Source organism: Copadichromis virginalis, linkage group LG23 (genome assembly GCF_057382275.1).
Source record: "Copadichromis virginalis isolate Kocher_CV1m ecotype Utaka linkage group LG23, C_Virginalis_male_GT1.1, whole genome shotgun sequence".
Lineage (NCBI taxonomy): Eukaryota > Metazoa > Chordata > Actinopteri > Cichliformes > Cichlidae > Copadichromis > Copadichromis virginalis.
Genome location: NC_140639.1, coordinates 42,093,890 through 42,098,743, shown reverse-complemented (window position 1 = coordinate 42,098,743; position 4,854 = coordinate 42,093,890). Strand labels below are relative to the sequence as shown.

Here is a 4,854-nt window from a genome sequence, read left to right as displayed (position 1 = left end):
GACAATCAAATACAATCAAATGAAAGTTGGGTTAAAGGCCTTAAAGGGAAGAGAGCTAAAACAGCTTGTTTAGGACACAGAACTGACTGCTGGATAAAAGGTCCAGTAATTGGTTTTATTTTGTTTTTTTTTTTTTTGAAAAGAGACAAGCAAATCTTCTCTATTAGAGTTGAAGAATCACTGTATTATTACCGCTTTACTTGAATTCTAGTTTTAGAGTGGTACATTTTCCTTATATAAGCTGTAACAGACAAAACCAGCATTGGTGCTGCCATTAATATCTCAGCTATAAAAAAAATGTGTATTTACACATTTATATATATTTCACTTTTACATGCAATAAATTTTCCCTATAACATAAGCATATTCAGAAATGAAGAGCATAGCTTAATTTCAGAACAACGTTAGTTGTGCATACATTTAAAAAGAAGTACACTCCTACAACTGTTTACGGGGTGATTTTTTTGTTCCCCCATCACTGCACATTTTAATAACCATGGTTCTTTGGTAAAGATCAAGCTGAGCTGGGAAAATAAAAATAAATATGTAATTAGGATTGAATTAAGCCAAAACACATGCTTGTTCCCAGCAGGAAGCTACGGTGGCCCCTAGAGACAAAGCACGTACAAACTCCAAAACACTTACAAAATCCAAAACACGTGCAAAATCCAAAACACATGCAAGCTCCAAAACACTTACAAAATAAAAAACACATGCAAAAGACAAAACACGTACAAAATACAAAAAACATGCAAAATCCAAAACACGTACAAAATACAAAACACGTGCAAACTCCAAAACACTTACAAAATAAAAAACACATGCAAAAGACAAAACACGTACAAAATACAAAACACGTGCAAACTCCAAAGCACTTACAAAATACAAAACACGTGCAAACTCCAAAACACGTACAAAATACAAAACACATGCAAACTCCAAAACACGTACAAAATAAATAACACATGCAAAATACAAAACACGTACAAAATACAAAACACGTACAATATACAAAACACGTGCAAAATACAAAACACGTGCAAACTCCAAAACACTTACAAAATACAAAACACATGCAAAATACAAAACACGTACAAAATACAAAACACGTGCAAAATACAAAACGCGTGCAAAATACAAAACACGTACAAAATACAAAACACGTGCAAACTCCAAAACACATGCAAAATACAAAACACATGCAAAATACAAAACACGTGCAAAATACAAAACACATGCAAAATACAAAACACGTGCAAAATACAAAACACGTGCAAACCCCAAAACACGCGCAAACTCCAAAACACATGCAAAATCCAAAACACAACGGAAGTGCTCCAGGACGCTAGGGGCAGTGTTGAGCTTTTGTTACCTAGTAACTACACAAGCCAGGAAGTACCAATGACCGGATTTGGGGTCTGCAGCCTTAAAGGCCGCATTTTAAGGCCGATTATGTCACAGCGACACGACAAAGACTGTCCCAATTCAAAGGCTGCTCGAAATGCGGCCTTCAAATGCGTCCTTAATTTCCCTGAATTTTAAGGATGGGTCTGTGTAGCCTTCATGGCCCAACATATCCCAGACTTCATAGCGCGGCGGTGGTTTGGATAATTTTGCCGAAAAAAAACGGCGGAAGCGGAGCGGACGAAGAGTAAACTTCCAGAAGTAAGTACTGAATATTATGTCACTTATTTATGCGCAAATGTTTTTATAATGAAGAACATTAAAACATTACTCTTGGCAACATGTCGGGAAAGTTATGTGACATTAGCGACGTTTGTACTAACTTGGTTTTAAAGCCTTCACTTCAAAATATTCGCCGTTCAATAGCTGACTTTAATCTTACAGAGAATGTGATGATTTTATGCGTAATTAAAGTCAGTCATGTCAGTCAGCTGACGGTTCACTCCTTAAGCTGAAAGAAAGATGCTTTAATCACAGGAGTCACACATGTGTCCACTGTACCATCTGGGAACTCTTCTTGTTTAGCACTCGTAATGACACAAACACTAAATCCTCCTTCTCTGGTGCTGTTTTGTAGCAGTGTGTACACCTGAGACTGTCACCTGTCTGTCTGTCCTGCACTCTCTCTCTGTTTCTTTCTCTCTGATTGTGGAATAAAAGTATGAACATGTATTTATAAGTCACACTTGTGTTTGAATCCTGCAGCTTATCACACATTTGATTTCTATGTGTGACACCTGCAAGTGTCCAGAGTGAGGACAGACTGAGGGACCCACTGCATTACATCATCTGTGAGGCTTTGCACCCCTGATGATCCACCAGGACAATCTCAGCAGTATGTGAGGAAGAGGAGGAGGAAGAGCCAGCAGCAGCTGACAGATGGAGAGAATAGACAGACTGTTCCCTGTTTGTGAAGGACTGCTAGAAAAGTTTAACATAACTAATTGTCTGTCCTGAATCAGTCTTATTAGGTAATGTTCAAATAATTTTATCATTCCAGTGTTTCCAGTGTGGGAGAAAGTACTCAGGGCCTTCAAGTTACGTACTATGAAAGGCAGCAACAAGTTTAATGTTCAGAAACCTAAAGTCTGTATCAGCAGCAGAATGGAACTAAAAATAAATGTTTGTTTCAGTTCTATGAAGCTTTGAGTATTTTGGATCAGTAGCACTGCTGTGTTTGTTGCATCATATTGCTGTAATTGTTTATATGCTTTATATATTCTGAGGTAAGTTGATCTATAGTGTTACATCATATTCTATAAGGATGTTATGTGTTTGTATACTTTCTGCCCAGTTTGACCCATTTAGCAGACGTCAGCCTGTTTAAAGCTCTGATATCTATTCTGTATGACTTAAAGCAGTTATGACATGGTCTGATTTTCTCACCCAATAAAGGAATATTTAATACATCAGTCTACTCTTCATTTTATCAGAAACATATATATACTATTATATATTGTACATATATTTATTAGTTTCAGATGTAGCCATTCTTGTATTTTGCTTGTTTACATTATTGTATTTTGCACAACTCTGTTGCTTGTGAAGCTCGCACACAAGAATTTCACTCACATGTGCTGTACCAATGTACCTGCACATGTGATGTGACAATAAAAGTGATTTGATTTGAAACAGCTCACAGCTTGTACATTTTCTTTTTACACATGTATGTAAGCATTTGAGCCAAATTTAGTAATGCCAACATACTGAAGGAACAACATTTGTCTCTTATATATGATACACCTATATATGCACTGTCAATATACATTTTGAACCAGCTGCAGATGTCAGAGTAACAACTGACTGACCCCCACATAAAGTGCGTTACAGTAGTCCACAGGGGAAGAAATAAAAGCATGGATCACGGTTTCAAAGTGCTGCCTAGAAAGAAACGATTTCACTCTTGCCAGTCGCCTTAAATGATAAAAATGGACTGGTCCAACTTAAAACCAAGGGCAGTAACAACAGGTTTAAAATAAACCTCCAGGGGTTCCAAATGAAAAGAAGAGGACTCACAGGGGCCACTGGGTCCAAACACCAACAAATCTGTTTTCTTTTCATTCAAATTTAAAAAGTTTAGAGCCAACCAAGCTTTAATGTCATCTAGGCATGTCAAGAGAGGTTTTATTCAGATGCCATCCTTCGGCTTCAGTGGCAAATAAATTTGGCAGTCATTCCTATATACTTGTCTTTGAGTGAAGATTTAAGGTGGTAAGACATGTAAATAACTGCAACTTGAATCTGTACTGAAGCTCAGTATTTGACAAAGAGTTCATGTTCACTGCTGTAATACCTAATAATGACTAATATAATAACCATAATATTGGCCATATTATATTTACATTACCAAAGTGATATGACTTTAGTCTCATGAACAACATTAGCTAATTGTTATTTACTAGCTAATCTTAAATGACTGTTCAGTACAGAAATGAAGCCCAAAAATCATGTTTTACTGTCCTGTGGTCTCAGCCTCAGATACTTATCAAATCACACAAAGCTCTTGTAGAAACAAACAAACAAATGAAAAAAAATATGTTCTCCTTCATTTCTGTCAAAAAAAGTTGTATGACACGTTTCCAGCTGTTAGTATCATAGTTGCTAGGCAACCTGGGAAGCGCAACGGAGACTAGAGCCCATGTGTTTGCAACAAACTTGCCGTTTATTTTACAAATCGAGCTCAACACTGCCCCTAGCGTCCTGGAGCACTTCCGTTGTGATTTGGAGTTTGCATGTGTTTTGAATTTTGTACGTGTTTTGGATTTTGCACGTGTTTTGGATTTTGCATGTGTTTTGAATTTTGTACGTGTTTTGGATTTTGCACGTGTTTTGGAGTTTGCACGTGTTTTGAATTTTGTATGTGTTTTTGATTTTGCATGTGTTTTGGATTTTGTATGTGTTTTGGAGTTTGCATGTGTTTTGAATTTTGTACATGTTTTGGATTTTGCACGTGTTTTGGATTTTGCACGTGTTTTGGATTTTGTACGTGTTTTGGATTTTGTACGTGTTTTGGATTTTGCATGTGTTTTGAATTTTGTACGTGTTTTGGATTTTGCACGTGTTTTGGAGTTTGCACGTGTTTTGAATTTTGTATGTGTTTTGGATTTTGCATGTGTTTTGGATTTTGTATGTGTTTTGGAGTTTGCATGTGTTTTGAATTTTGTACATGTTTTGGATTTTGCACGTGTTTTGGATTTTGTATGTGTTTTGGAGTTTGCACGTGTTTTGAATTTTGTACGTGTTTTGGATTTTGCACGTGTTTTGAATTTTGTACGTGTTTTGGATTTTGCACGTGTTTTGGATTTTGTACGTGTTTTGGATTTTGCATGTGTTTTGGATTTTGTACGTGTTTTGGATTTTGTATGTGTTTTGAATTTTGTACGTGTTTTG

At 36.4% G+C, this 4,854-nt stretch overlaps 1 long non-coding RNA gene across 1 annotated transcript; it reads left to right on the top strand.

The window, feature by feature from the left end:
• The first annotated feature begins 1,519 nt into the window (after window positions 1–1,519).
• LOC146681658 (uncharacterized) lies at window positions 1,520–3,098 on the top strand. Its single transcript, XR_014918230.1, has 2 exons — window positions 1,520–1,665; window positions 2,170–3,098. It is a non-coding gene; the product is annotated as an uncharacterized LOC146681658 (long non-coding RNA).
• Window positions 3,099–4,854: the final 1,756 nt, after the last annotated feature.